Source organism: Trichechus manatus, unplaced genomic scaffold (assembly GCF_000243295.1).
Source record: "Trichechus manatus latirostris isolate Lorelei unplaced genomic scaffold, TriManLat1.0 scaffold00017, whole genome shotgun sequence".
In the NCBI taxonomy this organism is placed as follows: Eukaryota; Metazoa; Chordata; class Mammalia; order Sirenia; family Trichechidae; genus Trichechus; species Trichechus manatus.
In genome coordinates, this window is record NW_004443953.1 from 24,386,774 (window position 1) to 24,399,772 (window position 12,999).

Genomic DNA, 12,999 nt, shown 5'->3' on the forward strand with positions numbered 1-12,999 from the left:
TTTTTATATCAGTTAAGGGAAAAAAGGATAAACTGCATTTTTTACTGTCTTTTATAATTGTATAATTATCTTTATCTGTGGGGTTTTTTTTTTTTTTGATATGGATTTAAATTACCTTCTGGGGTCACTTGCTCTCGTTCTAAAGATATCCGTTGCGTATTTATGTGAGGCATGTCTGCTAGCAACAAATTCTCTTAGTTTTCACTTATCTGGGAATGTCTTTATTTCATCTTCACTTTTGAAAGGGAGTTTTTGTTGGATATAAGATTCTTGGCTGATAGTTTTTCTTTCATTCTTTCTTTAGCACTTTGAATATGTTATGTCATCACATTCTGACATTCATTGTTACTGATGAGAAGTTGGCTTATAATCTTATTGATGTTGAATGGAGAGGGAAGATCATCTTCTTGCCCACACTCACTCAGAATGGAGCTTCTTTCTGTCAAGCTGAGCTGGGGGTGGTGGAGTTTACCCTTTAATTATCGTTTTTTCTTTTCTTTCTTTGAGGTAAAAAATATATTTGAAATGAATGCCATATCTTAAATGTACTATTTGATGAGTTTTGACAAATTCATATACCTCTGTATCCTAAACCTCTATTGGACGCTTTATCATCACCCCAGAAAGTTGCTTCATGCTCCTTCCCAGTAAATTCCAGACCCATCTTAGAGACAACTACTTTTCTGATTATTCCGTCTTATATTAGTTTTACTTGTTCTAGACCTTCATATAAATAAATCATACAGTATGTGTCCTTTTGTGTAAGGTTCCCCACATTCAACATAATTAATGCCTTTGAGCTTCACCCATGTCAGTGCATGTATTTGTAGTTTGTTCCTTTTTTACTGCTGAGTGTTACTCCATTGTATGCATATATCACAGTTTGTTCATCCATTCTATGATAAAAATTTAGGTTGTTTCCAGGTTTTGGAGATTAAAATTGGGATACACATTATTGTATCCGATTTTTAGAAGTTATATATATTTTTTATTTCTCTTGAGTAAATACCAAGGATTGGAATTACTGGGTCATTAGATAAATATATGTTTAACTTTATAAAAAGCATCATGCTGTTTTCCGAAGTTGTTGTGCCATTTCACACTCTTACAATGTATCCTCACCATTATTAAGTATGGTCAAGTTTTTAAATTTTAATTAATAGTAGATGTATATTATGTGGTTTTAATTGACATATTCCTGTTGAATAATAATGTAGAGCACTCTTCTATGTGCTTACTGGTCATTAATATATCTTCGTTTGTGACATGCTTGGTCAATTACTTTGACCATTTTTTAATTTTCTGTTTATTTTTTAGTTTTTAATTGTAGGAGTTTTTATTTATTTTCAATACCAGTGCTTTGTTGTATATATGTATTGACTTTGTTTTCATTTAATTTATGATGTATTTCAATGAATCACATAAGGGTAGAACTGTATTTGGGTTACATATGTGTTCCATTGATCTATTTGTTGAACTTCATGCCAGTATGACTTTGTCTTGATTACTGAAGTTTTAGGGTAAAGCTTGAGTTAAGTAGTGAAAACTTTCCAACATTGTTCTTGTTCTCAGTGCTGCTTTGGATATTCTAAGTTCTTTACATATCTACACACATTTTAGAATCAACTGGTCAGGTTTACCAAAAATTCTGGCATGTTTATGATTGTGTTTATGTTGAATCTATCGACTAATTTGAAGACTATTGACATCTTAACAATACTGAGTCTTCCAGTTGATAAACATACATATATGACATTTATTTAGGCCTTATTTGATTTCTCTAAACCATGTTGTATAGTTTAAATTTAGAAATCTTGTTCCCCTTTTTAAAAAACTATTTCTAAATTTCTTATCTTTTAGATATTTTGAAAATGGAATTAAAATATTTTTCGATAGTTTATTGCTAGTTTATAAAAATACAATTGATTTTTTTTATGTTAACCTTTTAACCTGTCATCCTGCTGAATTTTTAGTTCTAGTAGGTGATTTATAGCTACCTGATGATTGCCTATGGAAACAATCATGTTATCTGAAAGTAGACTGTGTCACATCTTTTGAAAATAGATTCCTTTTATTTCTTTTTCTTTTCTTGTTAAAATGGCTAGCTAGGATCAGCAGAACAATGTTGAATAAAAGCGGTGGAAGCAAACAGTCTTATCCTTTACTGATTTTAAAGGGAGGAGGGTTGTGTGTGTGTGTGTGTGCTTTAGATGAAGATTTACAGAGCAAATTAGTTTCTCATTAAACAATGGATACACGTATTGTTCTATGGCATTAGTTGCCAACCCCACAACATGTTAACACTCTCCCCTTCTTGACTTTGTTTCCGACCTTGGGTTCCCCATTACCAGGTTTCCTGTCCCCTCCTGCCTTCTCGTTCTTGCCCCTGGGCTGGTGTGCCCATTTAGTTTTGTTTTATTTTATGGCCCTGTCTAATCTTTGGGTGAAGGGTGAACCTCAGGAGTGACTTCATTACAAAGCTAAAAGGGTGTCGTGGGCCATACTCTCGGGGTTTCTCCAGTCTCTGTCAGACCAGTAAGTCTCATCTTTTTTTGTGTGTGTGAGTTAGAATTTTGTTCTACATTTTTCTCCAGCTGTGTTCAGGACCCTCTATTGTGATCCCTGTCAGAGCAGTCGGTGGTGGTAGCTGAGCATCATCTAGTTGTGCTGGACTCAGTCTAGTGGAGGCTGTGGTAGTTGTGGTCCATTAGTCCTTTATAAAGGAAGGAGGGTTTGATATTTCACCATTAAGGGTTATGTTAGCTGTAAGTTTTTTGTAGATTGAGATAGTATCAGATTAAGGTTGTTTCCTCTTTTCTTAATTTGCTGAGCATTTTTATGTTGAGTTTTGTTGAATTATTTCAAACATTTTTTCTGCATGTATTGAAATGATCATATATTTTTCTCCATTCTATTAATATGATGAATTCTATTGATTGACTTTTAAATATTGAGTTAACTTAATATTTCTGGAATGATGCTCACCTATCTTGATATGATTTTTTTTTTTTGACATATCACTGGATTCAATTTGCTAGTTATTTTGGTATGGATTTTTGCATATCTATAAGAGATGTTTTTCTGTAATTTTGTTTTGTAATATTTTTATCAGGTTTGGTATTAGGATTCAGCTGACATCATAAAACGAGTTGGAAAATGTTCCCTGCTCTGTTTTCTGGAAGAGTTTATGTAAGTTTACAATGATTTCTTCCTTAAATGTTTGTAGAATTCACAAGTGATAGCAGAAAGGAAACAATAAAATAGGGCATTCTGGAACATGAGAAAGGAAAAAAGAACAATGGAAAGAGTAAACATATGGGTAAATAGAACCAATAGATATTCCTTCTCCTGAGTTTTCAAAATTTTATTTGATGGTAGAAGCAAAAATTATAACATTGATATGTTTCTTAATTAATGTAAAGGAAATATTTAAGACAATTATAAGTAGGTGAAGGTAAAAAGTCATAAAGGAACATAGGTTTCTAAACTGCTTGGACTGGTAAAATGTCAACATTAGTAAGCAGTGCTAAGTTATATGTGTATAATGTAATACCTAGAGGAACCACTACAAAGTCTATACAGAGATATATGCTAAAAAATACTGGAAATAAAATGGAATTCTAAAACAGTTTTAAGTAACCATAAGAAGGCAAGAAAAAGAAAAAAAAAACAAAGAGAACAAACAAAAAACAAAAAAATAAAATGTTAGGCTTAAGCTGCAGTGTATCAATATTTACATTTAATATTGTCCACTGTATGGTTCAATTTATATAACATTCCAAAAATCAATTTTACGAAGAGCAAATTAGTTGTCAGGGGTCAAGGATAGCAGGGGAAAGAGAATGGGTATGATTATGAACAGTAGCATGGGGGAGAAATTTGTGGTGACTGGATAGTTCTGTTTCTTGATTTTGGTGGTGATTGTAAGTATATAGATGTGATAAAATGTCTTAGAACTATAGACACACATTGTACTAATGGCAACTACCTGGTTTTGATATTGTACTATAGTTTAATAAAATATAATCATTGGGGGAAACTGGGTGAAGAGTACACAGCTCTCTCTGTACAATCTTTCAACTTCCTATGTCTATCATTATTTCAAAATAAAAATAAAAAAAGATGATACAGAAAAGTATACATTCTTTAATATCTTAAAAATTGAGTCAGTCATAGAGTAGCTTGAGCAGATGACAAGCTGAGCAGTGAATTGTGGACACCTACACAGGATCTTCCTCTTCCTCTCACAGCATATCATTCTTTCTGAGTCTGTTATTTTCCATTTTTAAGAATCCCTGTCTAAGTGCCTAATTTACATATCTGTTTCTCAAACAATTGGACAAGAGAGAATTATTGCATTTCAGAATATAACTCTATAATGAAAGTCAAAATTTCAAAAGTCTATATAAGAAATAACAGGAGAGGAAGAAAGGGTAAAATTCTCACATGGAGCATTCAGAAATAATAAATATTAGAGAACAGAGAATTAAAAAAAAAAACCCCACCCAGACCAACCATGCCCAGCACAATGGCCACCTCTTTGAACTGTCACAAAACTTTATTCCTGCTTTTATTGTGACACCTATAAAATTTTTATCAGTTTCTCTCATAAATATTTACCAGATTCAAGACACAAATATTGAATGTATAAATTGCAGATTAAATAAACCAGTGCATAAATAAATGAACAATAGCCTAACCATTTATAACTTGGGGTGTCTTGATATACAGATGCTCCTGTGTAAGTGTAGCAGACCAATGGCCAAACTGCTATTGGCTGAAAAAGTATATTACATATTCACTTCTGAGACAATGTCTGTCTTTATACTTACTCTCTACTCGTCTAGAAAATATGTTGGATTATCTGAAACTCATAAATAAAGGGAGAAATTAAAGGACAAAAGTTGACAGAAGCCCCCAGGTTCAAAATTAACGTTTCATCTAGTCTTTCCCTTTTTAGTTTGACTAAGAGGATTTGAACTCGTTGGGGCTTTAGAGCTCAAAAACCCAGAATAATATATACTCTGGATGAGTTAATGAGTTTATAGCCTGGGGCATATTACTGCTCCAAATTGGACTCTGCTTTTCACCTGAGTTTAAAAATAAATACCATCTGATCTATAAAATAAAGGTTGCCTGGGTTTGTGGAATTCAATCTGACCCACATACTCTGCCTCACTCAGCTGCTCTAGTCTGAGTCATCTTGAGCCAGGTGGGGTCCCAGAATAGAAGGCAGGCCTGAGAATTTTGTTAACCCCGGCTCCAACAACTTTGGCAAGAGCTCCAGGTTGGATAAATAGACTTCTACCTTGTTCTTTGCTCCTGTGACCTAGTTCTTGTAATTGTTCTTCTCTTTGGTATCCTGCTTAGCATGAAGGACAATTTTTTTTATGGATCTTGACTTGCTCTTGTCATTTTCCCTCTTGAATCAAGGGTTCTGACACTGAACCCCAGCCTTTGAGTGGATTTCTGCCACCCTGATTTCTTTGATACTGACTCTCTGCCTTCTGGAATTTCTGTGATCTAGCCACCTCCAGGTTCTATGTTTTATCTTGGAACTCCTTTCATCTTGGAGCTCCATTTGCTGGTGATTTGCATAGGCTATGACCAGAGACCAGACTCTGCTTGCTTGTCCTTCTTAACTCTCTGTCAGAACTTGTGGCTGAGTCAGTACCTGATGCTTTTCCCTGCCCCAGTGGGTAGATCTAAGGCCAGGTCTCTTGCTGGAAATGACCAAACATGCCACACAGACTCATGAATTACGCAAATTTTCATTTTATACTATCAGAGTAAAGAGTTGCAGAAGGTATGAAAGAAATCTTATATAATCTTTTTTCCTTCCAAAGAATTTTCAATAGAGATGGTTGAATAAACAAATTAACTACAAAAAGTCAAATATGAAAAGTGTCTTTCATACAGTCAGTTGCAGATTCTGTAGATGCCTGGAATTGGAAAACAAACAAACAAAAACGAAAACCTCTCCTTACTTTTCAGAGTGATGCTGTTAGGTGACGTTTCAGCAGGGATTATTTTCCACTCATCAAGAGAATGAATTGAAAGAGTAAGTTTGTAGGGATGGGATATAGGTCGACCGTGAGATATAAAGGACATATTGGGAATATTTTAAAAATTTTGAGTGAGGGAAGATATTAAAGGTAAGAGGGCATCAAAGAAAAACACATCAGTTTAAGAAGTTGCCAAGATCACTGTCTCCGGGATCAGAAAGACTAATGATTAAATCCTAGCTCTGCTATTTACTAGCTGTATGATATTGGGCAAGTTACTTAAGCTTTCTAAGTTGTTACTTAGGCTTCCCGTCTATGAAATGGGAATAACAACTATTTCTCATAGATTAAAGAACTCTATTTAGAATTTTACATTTAGAATATTATATTAGGATGCTGGCTGTTTTATTTTGATCCTCAGATTTACCCTCCAGCTTTCTCCATCCTGCTCTTTGCCTCAAAAGTTTAGCATTGGGGAGCTACATAAATGAATTTTCTTGCTCTTTGGCTTCCAGTTGGCTTGGGGGAAATGAGAGGCACTGACAGGAAAATTTCAGGGTGGAGAAGAGTAAAATCTGGGATACTTATTTCTTGAATCATGCCCAGACAGGTTACTCTCTCTAGTTTCTTGCTCTTTCTTCTTGCCCATTTAGGCCTAGGAGTAGTGCAGTCATATCTGTGTTGCTGGACCCCTGGTGCTTCATCATTTCCTCTTGGCAAGACAAGCTACATAATTGTGGGAGCCAGGGAAAAATGAAAATGTGAGGCCCCTTGTTCAAAAGGCATTAAGAATTTCAAGATGGCAACAGCAGAGCATTAAATCAAGAACAGAGTCCTTCACATGCCCATGAAACCAGTCCTGACTGTTGGTTTCCCTTAACTTGGCCACACATGTAAACATCCTCTTATTAAACTGTTCTCAATTAACCCATTTAACTTGTCATATGTTCCCTGCCAGGACCTTGACTGGTACAATCAAAATGGAACCAGATACCAGGGTTTGGTAGTCAAAGTTCAGTGTAACTGGAGTTTTCCCACTCATCATATCTGTTTAATGAATTTCAATTTCAAAAGAATTATACTAACAGTGAAATATTTTGAAAAGGTTAAAGCCTCTATTTCACATAACCTGGAACATTAACATACAGAAATGAAGATTTAATATCCACTGATGCCTAGGCTTGTAATTATAGAAAGTTAAGCATGTATTTATTTTATAGTTACGTTCATTAGTAGTCTAAAAATGTTATTTGATATGACAAGTATTTATACATGGACTTTAGTACTTATTAATGCTTTAAACAACATTTTTCCATTCAAACTTTAATTGCTTATGAGTATTGCTTCCCATATGGAAGTGTATGAAGCTTTCGTGTCTTTTTCACCATTCAGGAATCAAAATTCTGGCAATACCTAAGTCTACCATGATGGTTGTTGTTTTAGGTAATGAAGTGGTAAGCATGACTGGCAATGAATATACTTTGCCCATTATAATGTGGTATAATCCTACATTAATGGTATTTGTAAAACAAATCTTTCTTTCAGAGATAAGATGTCAAACTTAGAGACAGGGGTTAAGAAGGGATTGCTAGCAGGATGCTAGGAAACTGACACAGCTGGGGATAATCTACACCCTCAAGAGCTAGCCAGTCAGAAATTACCTCTTAGAATCTCTGAGCTAATGGCATGCTTAGGAAATACAGTTGCTCTTCTTTTGAGGGGTGAGGCACACTTTTTGGAAGTACTGAAAAGGCAGCCTTTATCTGAATTTCACATGATAATAGAGAAGTGCTTTTTGCTCTTGGGTTTCATTATTATTATTGTTATTATGTATTTATTTGCTATAGAGAACATTATTTTTTAACTTACTTTAATGAAAAGAATTAGCAAATTTAATAATTGAATTAAATCTCAATATTAATCTAAGGTAAATTATTTTAAAATAGCTTAACGATAGAGGAATTCAGGCATTAACTATTGATGATGATATATCAATGTTTAAGAAAGTAGAACTCTTCAAAAAACTATAGAGAAGAAACTTATGTAAACAACATATTGGTTTTTCCTGAATGTACACTTTTTTAGAAACAGAAAAACGGTTTTCTGCAGCAAGAATAGCTGATTGTGGTGTATATTCAAATGGAATTGCTGAAATAAAAACACTTGAGAGACAGAGAAAGAGAAAGAAGGAGAGAAATAATTTTCTATCAATCATATTAAAAACTTTTCCACATTTTGCCAATTTTGGAGTAAAATCGAGTCTATCATTTATCAAGGAGTAACCTTTGAGTGAGTGAATTAATGCCACTTTCCTGAGTCACCTTTGGGTGCAATTTGGTGCCAATGGCTGGCTGAAGAGGAAAAGCGAAACATAAACTGCTAAACATTTCTTAAGAAGTCACATCTTTGAACTTGTAATTTGTCCCTAGGATATGATAGGGAAGTTTGCAGTCCAAAAAAGTAAATCTTAAAAAAGAAAAACTAAAGTAAATCATTTATTTTTCTACAGTTACTTGTCATGCATAATGGTAATTTTTGCACTAAGTGTCTATTATGGTATTTTTGCCAGTAGAAATGAAGGCAGATGGCAAAAAGGTCATGCACATTGGTGGGTTCTTGTCAAAAATACAGATAAACCCAAAATTTCTGGTTATCCCTCATGGGATTAGAGCAACATACTATGCTTTCAGGAATATATCCGAAAAGTTGTTTTCAAGCCTGGTTGCTCTCTGTTCATTAAAGTGTAAATTTTGACAAGTACGTCTAAGTGCATTCCCCTTCTTGGACATGGGAGACAGAGCAAGAAGGAGAAAATCTATTTTAGGATTGAAAATGTGTTCTTTTCTCTAGTACTTCCATATGATATTTACCTTTTTCAAACCTAATCTACTTGTTCAACAAGTTTCTGACAATCTCCTGGTTGCCATCCCACATATCACTTATATGGTCCTGAAACAGCATGTTTACAAATTTGGACCTCCATGTTGGGCAGATTTCAGCTGTGCGAAAATATGACACTGATTGGAATGAAATGATGGCAATGCTCTCCTGCTAAGTGCCTATGAGATTGAAAGCATAAAATTTGTCTTCTAGCTTTGAAGTCCAGTGCCTGACCGGATGCTGGGTAGGGTATCTGTTTCCTCTGACGCTGCCTGTGCAGGTAGACTCTCCTGCGCCATCTGTTCTGGACAGAATATATCATAATGACTCTTCTTCCAACTCATCCTCCTGTCTTTCCATTGTCACATAAAGATTCCTGCTATTTGGTCACTTTTTCTGCTTATTTCATTCCCCCTTTTTCCAAAATTGATATGAATATGTAAATCACTTCATTTCAGAGTATTTAATTATATGTTTGAAATAAAAAAAAAAACCCAGAATCAATTCCAAATGTGTTCTTCCTGTTAAAAGAAAAATAAATTAGCATAACAAACTCCCCCATCTCCTAGTTTTTTCAGTTGCATTTAATAGATCTCAATGACATAAAATCATGTATTTAAAGCTGCTTGTCTGAAAATTTAGTATTAATTTTAAGAGGCAGTGTGATATACTTACATTAATCCCTGGAGCAGTTGGCCAAAGTTAGAAGAGGCAGACTACCACCATGTACTTTACTTATCTTATAATTACGTATCTTACATATGTTATAATTCTTCTACAGTGATCAAAGCTGAGTCAACAAGTGTGCCAGGAATCAAATTTTATTCGTAATTAAAACTGGCCACATTAACTGCTGTAACTTTTTCTTCCTTTTGGCCAAGTTTGACTGTATCTGTTAAACATTTCCTTTGAGACCTAAATAATTCTTTGATTCGCACAAATTACAAATACTCTAAAATAAAAAATATGGATTTTAATTAGCATCAGATAGGTTGGCTGCTTCCTCACTATTTTGCCAGTCCCAAAGCATAAATGTTCATCATTTTTGTTCACTGTTATTTTATTTTTACTGGCTCAGCTGATAAATCTTAAAAAAGTTATTCTATTCTCAGTGTAAGAGACAACTGAGTCCATCAAGCCACAAATGCCGCCCAGTTCATTCATGCTTTTGTAAGATCATAAGAGTTCATGTTGCAAAGACTCTGCTGCTATTGAATCAGAATTATGCTTTCTACCCTATGGCTTTTTTTAAGAGACATGTGTTGGTTGGAGACTTTTGCTTTTAAGTCATCAATCAATGAGTTTACCAATAACAACGCATCTTTTTGTTTGCCTTGAATGCCTGAAAAAATGTAGAACTGTTACTTATAATCATGAAGTATGAAAAATAATTAATTAAAAAGCATTCAGGACTCAAAGGTGGCATTGGGGCCCAGTATCCCTTCCTCTCCCCAGGCCGGGCCCTGCTCCACCCTACTTTTCCTGGTAGAGATGGGCTTGGCCAGGAGTGTCCCAGTCACTCCAGTGCAGCGTCTGTGGCACAAGCATCTGTCTCCAGTGGTGGACCCTCATTCGCCTAGTGCCAGCATCTTCAGCACTCCCATCCAGGTGTAGAGCTCTCCACAGCCAAGCCTACCGTCTGGGAAATAGCTGGAGGGTCCTAATCAAACCCGGGACTCCAATCCCGGCTCTCCTACCCTTGATGTTGTGTGGACATCTATGAAGACCACACCAGTGAGCCTGGGAGACACCTGCATCGTCTGAATTGGACTTGCTTCTGGGCGCCCAATTATCCCTTGAGGACCAGATGCCACCTCTGCGTCAAAGTGAGCTCCCCTTCAAACAGGTGTCTTTCAAGGAGGAAGCAGGTCAGCCCACAGAAACTCCTGTGGCCAGCCAGGGCTCAGTCCAGCCCTTGAGACTCCCAGATCGTCAGGTTCTAAGTGCAGTAGACGAAAGCCAAATGGAAAGATACTGGAGAGATCCCCTCTCACCATCCTACAGGATGACAGCTCCTCTGGGACCCTGACATCATGCTAGTGTAAGAGGCCTTCTCCCCTGAGTGAAAATGTTAGGAACTAAAAGAAAGGGCCATCCTGGGAACTGGATGACATCTGAAAACTGGAGGACAAGCGTGGGAGCAAGGCCAGGACCATGACAAGGAAAATCAGCACTTTCCTTTGGTAGAGAACCACACCTTGCTTGGTTCAAGCACTGGAATCACCTGGGGCCTAGTGATGTCCTGTGTCCTCTCACCCCTTCTTTCCCTGGGGTATTGAGAAACAGCTTGTTTTCTTTGACTCCTCCTAAACTACCAGCTCTGAGACTGAGAGCTTGACTGGGCCTTCTTTGTGTCTTGTATGTTTCTTGTATATTAAAGTAAGTGAATTAAAAAAAAAAAAAGCATTCACTAAAATAATGAGAAAATAAGAGTTTTTTAAATCTTTACTAGAGATGTGGCATATCTTTTTAAAAGAGATGACTTAAAGATTTTAAAAAGGTAACAGGGTGCATATACATTATTTGCTGTAAAACTTGAAGCAAGGTGAAGGGTTGCAACTTGTAATGAAACACATTAATATCTCTGTAGTGGAAGTATTTTCTCTACATGTGATAAATAAGAATTGTAAATTGTGAACATCAGTTCAGGTCAGGTTTTGCCTCTAAATGACTTAACAAAACAAAATCTTTCAGTGTTCAGAGTTTTTTTTTTTTTTTTTTTTTTTTTTTAAGATTTTGGAATTGTAGATAAGGGATTATGTTATAGATCTGTATTATAATAAAATAATATCCGTCCTTAGGACTTTTCCTCTAATTGCAGTAACATGCAAGCTAAGTTGCCTGTTCTGTAGTCTCTTTTGTAGAGATAATGTTTCTCTTTCTATATTTATAGCCAAGATTACCCAATCTAGCCTATAAATAAATTGATTCATGATATGTTTATACATAAATAGTATCCTGAAAACTTTCACACATGAATATTATCCCAAAAATACAATTAAATGTGTGTAGGTTTAACAATTCAATGCAATGTGAGAATTCCCATGCTACCTGTGCAATGGAATATCATTGCGTCTAACCCTATCCATATGGATAACTTTAGTGAAGATGAAGACTCCTTTTAAAAATTAATTCCCTTTGGTTGATGTTCAAAGAAGAGTATTTTTTATATTGATTTCATCTATACAATGATGTTTTGAAAAGTTTCTCATGTATTGTGTCTTAAAATTTGCCAGAATAGAATGTCTCCGTAGAGGAAGGAGAGATTGTTTTAAGTGTAGGTAGCAGTGTGTTAGACTCATCTCTTCCCTCCATTACCGCTGATGTTATAGTCTGAGCCGAGGAAATGTAAAGGAAATTTCATTAGCCTTCAAAATGCTTTGAGGGTCCTGCCGTTAATTACTTGTAGATAATAAAGACAGTTTCTGGTACTTGCCCTTATGTTCTCATATTCCTAGAAAAACTTTTGATTGATAATTAAGTCAACATCCCAAAGAAGGGATTCAGGACCTTGAAGTAGCCAAAAACTCAAATCTGAGGGAGACTTCATGTCGCAAATTAGTGCTATGTTAAGTCATGGTCTCTGAATTACCTTCAGTTTTAGGGGTATTAAAAAAAGTGCCTATTTATAGATGCTAGAAACTCAGGTGGAAAAGGTTGTCATAGTAAATATAAAACTCTAACCTAGTACGGTATCTAGCATTTGGAAAGCACTAATTAATATTTCCACCACGCATCTGTCAGTTTGTGTTCCTATGGTGGCCTACATGGTGTTGTGATGCTGGAAGCTATGCCACAGTATTGCAAATACTAGCAGGGTCACCCATAGTGGGCAGGTTTCAGCGGACCTTTCAGACTAAGACGGGAAGAAGGACATGACGGTCTACTTTTCAAAAAAATGGCCAGTGAAAACCTTATTACTAGCAGTGGAACATTGTCTGACATAGTGCCAGAAGAAGAGCCCCTCAGGATGGAAGGCACTCAGAACATGACTGGGGAAGAGCTGCCTCCTCAAAGTGAGTTAAACTTAATAATGTGGATAGAATAAAGCATTCAGGACCTTCAGTTGCTGATGTAGCATGATTCAAAATGAGAGAAAAAAATAGCTGCAAAC

General features: G+C 35.7%; 1 pseudogene; it reads left to right on the forward strand.

Annotated features, from left to right (window-relative positions):
- Positions 1–10,347: 10,347 nt before the first annotated feature.
- On the forward strand, positions 10,348–10,914 carry LOC101353545 (cell division cycle-associated protein 3 pseudogene; annotated as a pseudogene).
- The last annotated feature ends 2,085 nt before the right edge of the window (positions 10,915–12,999 follow it).